Raw genomic sequence first — 13,473 nt, forward strand, 5'->3', positions numbered from 1 at the left:
TTTTTAAAGATTTTATTTATTTATTTGACAGAGAGAGACACAGCGAGAGAGGGAACACAAGCAGGGGGAGTGGGAGAGGGAGAAGCAGGCTCCCCGCAGAGCAGGGAGCCCGATGCGGGACTCGATCCCAGGACCCTGGGATCATGACCTGAGCTGAAGGCAGTCGCTTAACCAACTGAGCCACCCAGGCGCCCAGTATCTATCCTTCTTGTCACATTTGTTATGCTGACCTAAAGCCATCAGAAAAGAGAAATTTAAGTTTAACATACTACAAAGACTCTTTCAAAGCATGTTGACAGAGTTAATTATTTTAGTTAACTGGACTTAAGATCTGAAGTTGACTTTTTGAATATCAATAATTATATTTCAAATATCAATATCAAATATTAAGAGTAATTATAATCAAATAATTATGTATATTATTAAAATCAATAATTTTGGGGTTTAGGCTGTTTGAGAAGGACATTAAAAATAGGATAGCTAGGGGGCGCCTGGGTGGCTCAGTTGGTTAAGCGACTGCCTTCGGCTCAGGTCATGATCCTGGAGTCCCGGGATCGAGTCCTGCATCGGGCTCCCTGCTCGGCAGGGAGTCTGCTTCTCCCTCTGACCCTCCTCCCTCTCATGCTCTCTGTCTCTCATTCTCTCTCTCTCAAATAAATAAATAAAAATCTTTAAAAAAAAAAAAATAGGATAGCTAGGCACCTGGATGGCTCAGTCGGTTGAACGTTTCTGCCTGCGGCTCAGATCAGAATCTCATGGTCCTGGGATCCAACCCCATATCAGGCTCCCTGCTCAGCAGGGAGCCTGCTTCTTCCTCTCCCACTCCCCCTGCTTGTGTTCTCTCTGTCAAATAGATAAATAAAATCTTCAAAAAAAAAAGAATAGAAGAGCTATATTCAGATAAATTCTGTATTTATAGGTATTTCACATTTTAACAGCAAAAAGAGAACATCATCTTGAAAAAGATAGACCCTTTCTTTCATGAATTTTAAGTGTTTCATATACTCTAATAACTTCCCACAGTCAAGCAGGTAAGATAGAAAATTGAAATGGAAGAATATCTTATCCAGAAACTAACAGGCTAGCAGTTTGGCACCCTGGTCTCCAGGCCACTGCGCTCCCAGGGAACCCTGCAGAAACATGGTAGAAACAAATGCTAGAAGCCAGTAAAGCACTGGGTGACAGAGCACAGCTATGCAGTCAGACAGGCCTGTGTTTCAACAAGCCCCTGTTCTGCTACTTTATAGGTTTAACCTATGACCACTAGTCAACTGTTTTTGACCTACCCAAATGGCAAGTGTGACTTGGGCAGCTTACCCAAACTCTCTGAGCCTCCCTTTCTTCATCTGTAAAATGGTGTTATGGGTTGCACTGTGTCCCCCACAACATTCATATGTTGAAGTCCTGCCCCTCGTTACCTCAGAATGTGACCTTATGGAGACAGGGTAGTCAAGTTAAAGTGAGGTCTTCAGGGTGGGCCCTAATCCAATACAGTGGTGTCTTTATAAAAAGGGGAAATTTGGACACAAAGACACACACAGAGGCAAGACAGGCATCTACAAGTCAAGAAGTGCCCAGAGACCCTGCCCTCACAACCCTCAGAAGGAAACAAGTCAGCCTACAGCTTGACTTCAGCCTTCCAGCCTCCAGGACTGAGACAATAAATTCCCATTGTTGGCCAGCTGGTTTGAGGTACTTCATTCTGCAGCTCTAGGAAACCAATACACATTGGGAGTATAATTAGACCTACACCTCATAGGGTGGGTATGAGAATTAAATGAGACAATGCAGATAAAACATTAACCACCACACCAACTACATTATAGTGAGCACTCAAATAAACATAAAGCTTTCATCGTCACTACCATAGCTTGATGCTTCACTTTGTATCGGAATTACAGTAGGATTCTCACCACACACCATAACTTCTCTTCTAGCCTGTGCCGCATCTCCAAGCCCAGTGCTGTACAGTCTCTGTTCCCCGAGTCCCTCTCCCCCCTTTGCCCATGTGGCCGACAACTTTTCATCCTCAGGTTGCCTCTCAAATATCACCTTCCCCAGGAGAACCCTCCCCTCACATAGTCACTGCCTCAGGCCTTCTGCTCCCACAGCAATGCAGTTACTGATTCCAAATTAGACTCCCAGGTCCCCCAGGGATGAGCCTTTATATTCCTCTAAATTTCCCTCAGGTAGTGCTGTGTGAGATGCTCATTAAATGTTTGAGGAAACAATCCTTCACCACAGGTAAGGAAATTGGCTGCATATACCATCTGTAAACAAGCCCATGCTCTAAACCAGCTCTTTCTAGGTTAGCGGTTCTCAAAAGTGTGGTCTGGAAACCAAATATCGCCTGGCTGGGAACTTGTTTAGACATGCATACTCCTGGGCCTCACCCCACACTGACCGAAGCAGAAACTCTGGGGGTGACCCAGGAATATGCTTTAACAAGCCCTCCAGGAGTTTCTGATGCCCTAAAGTGTGAGCACTACTGCTGTGGGTCTATGCAATTCAGTAGGAGGAGGTTTGGCTACAGCTGTGAGCTCCCTACATAAGCTTTTTTTTTTTTTTTTTAAGATTTTATTTATTTATTTGTCAGAGAGAGAGAGAGCAAGTGCAAAGCAGGGAGAGCAGCAGGCAGAGCAGGCAGAGGGAGAAGCAGGCTCCCCGCTGAGCAGGGACCCCGACGTGGGACTCGATCCCAGGACCCCGGGATCATGACCTGAGCTGAAGGCAGATGCTTAACCGACTGAGCCACCCAGGCGGCCCCCTAAGTATGCTTATAGACTGGGGAGACAGGACTGCAGAGGGGCTCCCAGGTGCACAGAGGTAAAAGTTTTAAGTTTTCACCTTCAGCTGGCTTTTCTAATCCCATATTATGGGGTGAGTCCGTGATAACTCTGAGGGGCCAGAATTGGACAAAAGGAGTGTCACCAATAGGGTGGTCAGTTTAGGGGTGATATAACTGCCAATCTGGAAAGAACATGAACCAGGGTTTATTATACAGTATTCATATTTTGTTAAATGGGAAATCTTTTTTTTCTTCAAGATTGTATTTATTTGTCAGAGAGAGAGAGAGCGAATGCAAAGCAGGGGGAGTGGCAGGCAGAGGGAGAGGGAGAAGCAGGCTTCCCGCTGAGCAGGGAGCCCTACGTGGGGCTCAATCCCAGGACCCAGGGGATCATGACCTGAGCTGAAGGCAGATGCTTAAGTGACTGAGCCACCCAGGTGACCCGGGAAATCTTTTTAACAATATAAATGATAAGTTATAAAATATTTTATTATTATTATTATTATTTTAAGATTTTATTTATTTATTTGGCAGAGAGAGACACAGCAAGAGAGGGAACACAAGCAGGGGGAGTGGGAGAGAGAGAAGCAGGGTTCCGCTAAGCAGAGAGCCAGATGTGGGACTCGATCCCAGGACCCTGGGATTATGACCTGAGCCGAAGGCAGACGCTTAACGACTGAGCCACCCAGGTGCCCCAATATTTTATATTATTACTATACATTATATCAAAATAAATACAATTATAACTTAGATATTCATTAAATTTACTAGTGTTTTATTAAATATTATTACTATGTAAGATTTATTTTGTCCTTCCATCTCCCCCTTTTTTAAAGATTTCATTTATTTATTTAAGACAGAGAGCACAAGCAGGAGGAGGGGCAGAGGGAGGAAGAAGCAGACTCCCCACTGAGCGGGGAGCCTGATGCGGGGCTCCATCCCAGGACCCTGGGATCAGGACCTGAGCAGAAATCAGATGCTTAACCGACTAAGCCACCCAGGTGCCCCCTTCCATCCCTTTCTAAATAACACGTCATTTGTTTAAATCTTTTCATCTATATTTAACACAGAAATGGTCCATTCATTCTGCTTAACACATCTTACAGGTTACTAACTTACTATTTACATTCTACATGTCTTACAAATTCTGCTAGGGTTTTACAAGCAACATACTTCCTCGGTATCTATGTGAAATAAATCTTAGGAGTTTCATCCATCTGATTTTTTTCCTTGTCCTCTATAACAGTTTTTTTTTTTTTTTAAGATTTTATTTATTTATTTGAGAAAGAGAGGGAGCATGAGCGGGGAGGAGAAGGAGAAGCAGGGAGCCTGATGCGGGGCTGGATCCCAGGACTGTGAGATCGTGACCCAAGCCCAAGGCAGCCGCTTAACCGACTGAGCCATCCAGGTGCCAGTCTATACCAGTTTTTTAAAAAGAACTTTAAACAGAAGTATTTATTCAGCAAATTATAGTATATTCATACAAATGGAATATTGTGCAGTTAGAAACATGATGATATAGATCTATATTGCTGTGAAAAAAGTCAAGCAATATTCTTACGTGGAAATAAAAGTAGCAGAAGTGCATGCCTAGTATGGCCCCAGCTGTGCAAAGTTGTATATGGTATCAATATGCTTACCTGCAGAGAGGTACCGGGAAGGATGCTCATCTAGTTTATAATAGTAGTTTGCTCTGAATGGTGACAATGTAATTCTCTTTTGCTAATTTTTTTTTTTTTTTTTTTGAGAGAGAGAGAGAGAGTATGTGAGCATGCATATGTGTGCACAAGCCAGGAGAGGGAGAGAGAGAATCTTAAGCACTCTCCACGCCCAGGCAGAACTCCATCTTATGACCCTGAGATCATGACCTGAGCCGAAATCAGGAGCCTGATGCTTAACTGACTGAGCCACCCAGGCGCCTCGTGTTTTGCTAATGTTTTAAGATCTCCTGTGTGGTTTGGGTAAATAAACAAGTATCATGTATATAAAAATAATTGAAATACAAATGATATGTGTATATGCAAATATACGTATGTAAATAAATATAATAAAGAGAATGATGGGACCAGATCCTTTCTTTTGCAAACCAAAGACAGCATTTTGCAAATGGAGAGAATTATTTTCTGACCTTCTGAATGTTTTACCTGCCTTCAAAATGGTAATCTTTCTGTCTTGTGTCAGAGCATTAAAACAATGTCCCTAAGGGCGCCTGGGTGGCTTAGCCAGTTAAGCGGCTGCCTTCGGCTCAGGTCATGATCTCAGCGTCCTGAGATCAAGCCCTCTGCTGCTCCCCCTGCTTGTGCTCTTGCTCACTCTCTCCTTCTCTCTCTCAAATAAATAAATAAAATCTGAAAGCAAGCAAGCAAGCAAGAATGAAAGCCAAACCTCCCTGATAATGAGCCTCACTTGTGGAGGGGGGGGTGGTACATGCTCAAAACATCCGTTCCCCTGCCCCTTCTCAGACCCCTCTGAATCAGCATCTCAGGGAGGGACCTGGGAGGTATCAGGTAATTCTTGTCCTCAGAGAAATTTAGCAGAAGTCCCACAGGAACATAAATGTTGTGAGCCATATCTTCAACTTGGGTTGCGCGCCTCCTGGAAGTGCCTTTCCCAGGCCTGGCGTCCTTTGTTTCCAAGACCCGCGCTAATTTATGACCGCCCTGGAAAGCTATCTGCTTGCAATGTTTTTCTAAGGCCCCTTTCAGGTCTGAGAATTCTCTGAAAATCTAGGAGACTCTTCAGCAACTTTAATCTGTGCTGATCAGGGACACCGAATTCTTCAGACTAGAGGGTTCTGGTGATAATTTTTTAAAGCAATTCCTGTGTTGCCAGAGAGGCCCCTCTGGTTCCCTGGAGGACTCGTGTCCCTTGCAACAGTCCCCTGGGCCTCTGTCACCTCAGGTTCCCTCCCTGCCCAGTGAGATGAGGATCTTTTTACGTGGTCCAATTTTTAACCTATTAAAGTGTTTTTTCTTAAAGTACTTGTTCAGGGAAAGGGTGCTGTGGAGTCCAGTTAGACACCAGATCACCTTTCTATCAAGGATTCTCATTAACTAGCTCATGGCTGGAGTCAGATGCATTTCGGGCCTTTACCTTCTTTCTTGTCTTTTTTTGAAAAAGAACTTTTTATTACTTTTATGTACAGAAGATTCAACAGCATACACTCAGCCCAGTTTGGCGACCAGTTCTTTAGCCTTTGCCTTTTCCAACTTGGCGATGCGAGCCACCGACTTTGGACCCAGGATGTTGCCTCCCCAGTGTCGGAGGATCTCATCATATCTGTCATTGTCATTGGTCCTGATGGCTTCCACCAGCTTAGCCAGAGAGCCTTTGTCTTCTGAGTTCACCTGTGTGATGGCGACAGTGGTGCAAGTCGTCCTGTGGGCCAGATGCCCCAGCTTGGCCTTCCCCTTGATAGTGCAGTAGGGAACCCCCATCTTATGACCCAGCTCAGTGGGATCCATAGCACGTGCAGTCCCTACCAGCTGAGCCTTCTTGTCCACCAAGGTGGTGACAGTGTTAACCCCAGCTCGAAGGACAGGCCACTTAGTGGGGACCTCCCCTTTGCCGGCACTTTCTTCTCAGCCTGGGCCAACAATCTCTGCTTCTTCTCTCGCCTTGTCTCTGGTCTGTACTTGTGGGCCAGCTTAAGCAGCCGAGGAGCTGTTTGGCGGTCCAAGGCCTGGGTGAGCTGGTTCATTGCAGGAGACACTTGCAGGCGTTGATAGAGAACAGCCCTTTGCCTGCTGCAGCCAGATGTAGAGGGGCTATTTGACAAAGCGGGTGAGGTCCCTTTTGGGTGAGATGTCCTGTCCGATGCCAAAATTCTTGGGCCTTTTCTCAGACAGGGGATTGACCACTGTCTTGGCCTCCTGCTTCTTCACGACAGAGGCTTCGGGGCCACCTTCTTCCCCTTAGCCTTCTTCCCTTTCGGCGTCTTGGATGGCCGGAGGAGAGAGCTGTGCAGCCTACCCTTTCAATATTGCGTGGAAACAGTTTCACAAACATGACTCCCCGACACTTGGTTCAGCAAAAAGCCTCCTGAGTTCTGTTAAAAGGCGCCGTGAGGAAGACAGCAGTAGCAACACCAAAACCCCACCGGTCCCTGACTCCGTGCAGTTGTCCCGCTGGGGCAGAGGCAGTGAACACGGGCCGGAGAGCACTGGGGAGGATGGGCTTCGATCCAACAGACCTGTGTCTGGAATCTCCTCCGCTTCCTACCTGAAGGGACCTCATGCAATAGCTGTTTTCCCCTCTCCAAAGCAGTTTCCTCATCGGTAAAGCACGGCAATAATATCAAATACACCAAATACGGAGGGGGACGCTGTGAGGACTTACATGAAATGAGCTAAAATAGTGTTTTGAAAAATTTCTGGCACATAGTATGTGTTTAATCCATCTTTGTTTATCAGGGTTTCTGTTTTTTTGTTTGTTTATTTTTTTTAAGGTTTTATTTTATTATTTTATTTTTTTAAAGATTTTATTTATTTATTTGAGAGAGAGAGAATGAGAGACAGAGAGCATGAGAGGGAGGAGGGTCAGAGGGAGAAGCAGACTCCCTGCCAGGCAGGGAGCCCGATGCGGGACAAGGTTTTATTTTTAAGTAATCTCTATACCCAGCGAACTCAGTACCCCGACATCAAGAACCGCTCGCTCACTCCAAGGACTGAGCCAGCCAGGCACCCCCTGTTGTACTGTTTTTTAATGGAGGGTTAACAAGTGGCATCTGGAAAGAGTGTGGATTTTGTATACTCTGCAGTGTAAACAGAAGTTCAATAAACCCCGCCTCTGAGGCCCCAGGGCACCCTGCCAGGAGGGGAGGATCCTCCAAAGTGTGGAGCACTCTCCCTGGCAGGGCCTGTCTGACCAAACTGTGCTTCGAAAGGTGCTTCTAGGATCTCCAGGCCTGGAGCTGGATTATGCCCTGTCTCGACCCCCTGTCCAGCAGACTGAGTGTACCTTGACCTTGCCTGCCAGCCTGAATGCACTCAGACCATCCCCATAAATGTCCTGGGAGCCTAGCACATGAGCCTGGCACCACGAGGTCGCCTACTGTCTCCCCAGCACCAGGCCAGTGCCTCCTCAGACACGTCACCCATGCGGCCCACAGCTGACTCTGAGGTGCATCACCAATTCTCCTGTCAGTTCTGTGGCTAGCTAAACCCGTCATGCCCAGAAACATTGCCAGGAGGGGGGAAACATCGGGAGGAAAAGCTGGGGTTTGGGATTTGTGTCAATGGCCGAAAGAGGAGAGGGTGAATTGAAAGCTGCCATCCACTGAGAACTGAGAATTTTCTCCCCCGACAGTCTGATGTTTTTATCACTTTGGCACTCACTCCTTTTCATCTTTTCATTGTAGTAATAACAACATCCTTGCCAATGTCTTACCAGTAGTAATAATAACAATAAAGTTAAAAAGGGACAGCCGTGGATACTAGGGTCCTTTGCTGTCTTGGGCTGTGGTTCCTCTCTAGGCTTCCCTTAGCCCAACCACACCACCCACCACCCCCACCTTTTCACAACCCTGCACTCTGCTCTTGGAAATGTCCGCTTCACGGTAAGCAAAACACTCAGCTGGACTCCGTGTCCTTGCTTTAACTTAAATTTGACTCTCTCCTGAGGGCATCCCTTTCTGGTTGCCACCTCTAGGGATGCTTCCAGCTTTAGATAGAGAAATCTAAGCAGAAGCTGGCTCTGTGGTCCAGGCAGAGAAGCTCAAACAAAGGCACTAGGGCAGAAATGCGCCTGGCAGGCTCTCGAGAGCAACAAAGAAAGGCCAGTGTGGCTCCAGGATGTGCGCTTGGGAGAGAGCAGGATGAGCTGAGTTTGGAGGGGGCAGCAGGTTCGATTCGACTTGGAGGCTGTCTTAACCAGCTTGTACTCTGTAACAAAACGCCATAGACTGGGTGCTTTGAACAACGGGCATTTATTTCTCACAGTTCTGGGGACTACAAAGTCCAAGATCAAGGTGCTGACAGATTTGGCTCTTGGTGGGGGCCCTTCTCCTGGCTGGTAGGCAGCTAGCTGCCTTCTCCGTGTGTCCTCACATGGTCTTTCCTAGGAGTATGAGCCTGGAGAGAGATCTCTCTCTTCCTCTTACAAGACCACAAATCTCATCATGAGGGTCCTCCTCTCATGACCTCATCTAAACCTAATTCCCTCCCAAAGGCCCATCTCCAGATAGCACCACTTTGGGGGTTAGGGCTTCAACCCCTTTTGGGGGGCTGGGAGGGACACAAACATTCAGCCATAACACAGGCCATGACAAGAAGTCTGGATTGGTGACATTTTGAGGGTTTAAAAGGATAGACTTATGGGCGCCTGGGTGGCTCAGTTGTTAAGCGTCTGCCTTTGGCTCGGGTCGTGATCCCAGGGTCCTGGGATCGAGTCCCGCATCGGGCTCCCTGCTTGCCGGGAAGCCTGCTTCTCCCTCCCCCACTCCCCCTGCTTGTGTTCCCTCTCTCGCTGTGTCTCTCTCTGTTAAACAAATAAAATCTTTAAGTAAAATAAAATAAAATGAAAGGATAGAGTTATGAGATCTGATTTGCCTCATGAAAAGATCATTCTGGCTGTTGGGGAGGATGGATTGGGAGCAGCAAGGTTGAATACAGGGAGATAGCAGAGAGACAAGTCCTGGAGGAAGAGAAACTTTCTAAAATTAAAACATAATTAAAAAAAAAGATTATTTATTTATTTGAGAGAGAGAGCAAACTCACAAGAGCACATGAGTTGGGGGTGGGGCAGAGGGAGAGGGAGACAGAGAATCTCAAGCAGACTCCCCGCTCAGCATGGAGCCCGACTTGGCTCAAATGTTCTCGACCCTGAGATCATGACTGAGCCGAAATCAAGAATCGGACGCTTAACGGACTCAGCCACTCAGGCACCTCAAAACATGTAATTCTTTATCAATTAAAATACTAATCTCTTAATGTTTTAGAAGTGTCTTTGGAAACTCACTACTGAAGATTTTTTGGGCTAAGTTAATCTTTACTCTTTAGATGATCTTTTAGGGATAAATATGTTGAAGAAATATTTATCCTGTGCTCATGAATATTTTTGTTTTATTCAATTTTCTTTTTTTCTGTCAATATCAAACAGAATTTTATTTACTATTTTTAAATTAAAATAGCACTGTAATAAGATCTCATTTTTGTTTAAATTATTCTGGTCTCGAACCATGAGAGACTATGGACTCTGAAAAACAAACTGAGGGTTCTAGCCTGGTGATGGGTATTAAAGAGGGCACGTTCTGCATGGAGCACTGGGTGTTATATGCAAACAATGAATCATGGAACACTACATCAAAAACTAATGATGTAATGTATGGTGATTAACATAACATAATAAAAAAAATAAATTATTCTGATCTCTGGGGGTAGTCTTGTAGGTAGCCTTTTATCTATATCTGCAAATGTCTGGAATGTTCACCTAATGTTGAAGCTGGTTGTTAGGATTTTAGATGATTTTTACATTTCTTTGTGCTTTTCTGAGCTGCTTTGAATATGCTTTTTAATGAGCATCTTATTTTTTTGTAAAAACTCACTGGTCTAAAAAATGAACAAAACTAAAAATAGTTTTCTTAACTATGGAACAATATAAATAGTGTTACACCTCAGTTTCCTGAACAGAAGAATGGCTGTGTGAAAATGGGCATTGCCCTTTGAGACACTAACATGTAGATAAATGGACATTTTGGAAAGTGGCAAACGAGAGACAGCTTTCTGCTCTTCCTACATAATATTAAGATATGGGAACAATCCTGAAGACAGGGACTCTGCAAAGTGCTTGTCAGTGAACCAGAAACATAGCGTTTCCAAAGGTAAAGCAAGAGTCTTGAGCTGCCCAAAAGGTTGAGGTGAAGCTGAGAGGTTTTCTAGTGGATCATCATGCATTCATCTGTTTGTTTGCAGGATTCCAAGTGCTGGAGGCTAGCTTTAAAATAATTTGCTCTCTCTGCAATGTGTACAAACCTATGACTGTTACACTTGAAGTGGACTTCGTTCCATTGTATCGTATTTCTAGGACCATCATAGATCTGGATGAGGAGAATCTCAATCCGAAGTCTGTTTTTCTGTGGGGCTTGGGGGTCATGAGGGAATATATGGTACTAGGCGCAGTTCCATACACAGGTATCAGTGCTTTCGCTAGAAACTTAGGAGTTGGGATACTTAGGGTAGCTAATTACCCTGACCCTCTCCTGCCCACCCCCCCAAAAAGAGAAAAATACTTTAACAAACTTTGAAAGTGAGCAAGAATAGTATTAAATAACAGAAAGTAAAGGCGTGAAGGGCAGAGCAGAACTTTCCATGCCTTTCTCCTGGATGTTATTTTAGGGCCTATAGCAGGTGCTGATGGAAGGGTCTTTTAAGTGAACAAGCACGGTTACTGGGACGACTGTTTGGACTGAGAAGGGTGGGAGAGGCCAGCAGAGAAGAGGCCACTGCAGGGGAGGTGAGGGCAGGCCAGGCCGTTTCTCCTGAACGGTGCCCCTCCCTTGGGCAGAGTGTTAACTGTGGCCTCCGCATGTTAGTCATTCCTGTACTTGGTCAACTCTCCCGCCTTATCATCATTTGTTTACTTGGTTATGTCTTCATCGCGCTGTGAGCAAGCCCCCCAGTATATATTGTCTTTGTCTTCTCTGTATGTGCCCCAGGGTACATGGGAGGTGTTCAAGAAATGTTTGTTGTGGAAAATTGTCTCTATGATTGCAGTCAGCCTTTCTGTGTGCAGGCCAACTAAATTGCTCAGTTACCCTGTCAGCTTTTCAATGTCAGATCCCTTTGTTCCCACTTAATGACACTTTATAACTATACTGCAAATATATATGTATATATACACATATACGTGTGTGTCTATATGTCTATGGGGGTGTGTGTGTGTATATATATATGTATATATCCAAATTTCAATATTCTTGAGGAAATTTGATGAAAAGTGTTTAGTTTATCACATTGATTTGAAGTCTTCTGACCAACTTGTTACAAAGATCTTATACATTGTGATGCATACTGAAAAGTATTGAAAAACTGTCCATTACACAAACAACATGGCACAAACAATAACTACAATTTGAAAAGAGAAAGACACACAGTCCTATCCTGTCATCAGATCATGTTCCCATTTGCTTTCCAGTTCGTTTATATGTTTTTCATAGTTTCTTCATTGTCATCATAGGGTAGGTAAGATTTGTGTTTTTTCTTTTTTTTTTTTTTTTAAAGATTTTATTTATTTGAGAGAGAGAGAGCTCGTGAGCGTGCACAAGTCAGCGGGGAGGGGCAGAGGGAGAGGGAGAAGCAGACTCCCCACTGAGCGGGGAGCCGATGTGGGACTCAATCCCAGGACCCTAGGATCATGACCTGAGCCGAAGGCAGAAGCTTAACCGACTGAGCCACCCAGGTGCCCATTTGTGCCTTTTTCATTGGTTACTATATCATTATTCTCCTTGTTGCTTGACAGACTTGTAATTTTAAAGGACAGCTTGCTATGCCAATTCAGTTGATCCGCTGTAATTCAGGAGCCCTCTATTATTGGACATTGATGTTTCCATCCTTTGTTATCATGAATTGGCATCCAGTGAAGTGCCTCACCTACCAGTCAGCCACGGGAGTCTGACCTCCAGTCTCATCTTCCTACTGAAACAGCTCTGGCCAAGATGAGCTCTGGTTCTCTTCTTGGTGAGCGTCTTCTGTTCTTACCTTAACTGACCTCCTCATTGGTGTCTGTTGTTGGCTATTTTCCCCTGCTTGGAAATTCATTCTTCCCTTGATTTTGTGGATACTGCTCCAGAGAGGTTTTTTCTTCCCTTTTCCTCTTTGGTCTCTGCTCAGGGGATTTGAGCTTGCCCCCTAATAACTGGCATTTCCAGAGATGGATCCTATCTTTTTTTTTTTTTTTTTTTGCCTGTCACAATAAAGGTTATTATGAAAACAGGCTGGATGGGTCCTATCTTTAATCCTCTGCTGCCTCAATCTACATAGTGTCTCTGAATAGTCTCACTTCCTCCCCTGACCTCATCTTTCTTTTTTTTTTTTTTAAAGATTTTATTTATTTATTTGACAGAGAGAGAGACAGCGAGAGAGGGAACACAAGCAGGGGGAGTGGGAGAGGGAGAAGCAGGCTTCCCGCGGAGCAGGGAGCCCGATGCGGGGCTCGAACCCAGGACCCTGGGATCATGACCTGAGCCGAGGGCAGACGCTTAACGACTGAGCCACCCAGGCGCCCCTGACCTCATCTTTCTTGATACATTGACAATACTCAGATCTCTTCCTCTATCCCAGAGCTCTCTACCCAAGTACTCAATGACTAGTGCATAGTAGACAACTGAACATCTCCACCTGCATGAGCCATAGCCCTTGAAACTCAATCAGTCCTTGGGGCACCTGGGTGGCTCAGTTGGTTGGGCGGCTGCCTTCGGCTCAGGTCATGATCCCAGGGTCCTGGGATCGAGCCCCGCATCAGGCTCCCTGCTCGGCGGAGAGCCTGCTTCTCCCTCTTCCTCTGTCTGCCGCTCTGCCTACTTGTGCTCTCTCTATCTCTGTTAAATAAGTTAAAAAAAAAAAAAAAATCTAAAAAAAAAGAAACTCAATCAGTCCTTAACTAAACTCACCTTCTTTCCTCAAGCTCCTCCCAAGATCTGCTCCCACTCCTGCATTCTCTGGTAAAGATACTGTCATCTATTCAGTTAA

At 45.2% G+C, this 13,473-nt stretch overlaps 2 long non-coding RNA genes across 2 annotated transcripts in view; both read left to right on the forward strand.

Annotated features, from left to right (window-relative positions):
- The window catches only part of LOC145716976 (uncharacterized), a 34,296-nt gene extending 29,451 nt beyond the window's left edge, over positions 1-4,845 (forward strand). Inside the window, exon 3 of the long non-coding RNA XR_014139928.1 lies at positions 3,323-4,845. This is a non-coding gene — a long non-coding RNA (uncharacterized LOC145716976). The remainder of the gene's footprint in view (positions 1-3,322) is intronic.
- Positions 4,846-5,071: 226 nt separating this feature from the next.
- Positions 5,072-10,988, forward strand: LOC145716978 (uncharacterized). Its single transcript, XR_014139930.1, has 2 exons — positions 5,072-7,235; positions 7,379-10,988. It is a non-coding gene; the product is annotated as an uncharacterized LOC145716978 (long non-coding RNA).
- The last annotated feature ends 2,485 nt before the right edge of the window (positions 10,989-13,473 follow it).

The sequence above is a fragment of the Leptonychotes weddellii genome, chromosome 14 (assembly GCF_054177405.1).
Source record: "Leptonychotes weddellii isolate Sample4059 chromosome 14, ASM5417740v2, whole genome shotgun sequence".
In the NCBI taxonomy this organism is placed as follows: Eukaryota; Metazoa; Chordata; class Mammalia; order Carnivora; family Phocidae; genus Leptonychotes; species Leptonychotes weddellii.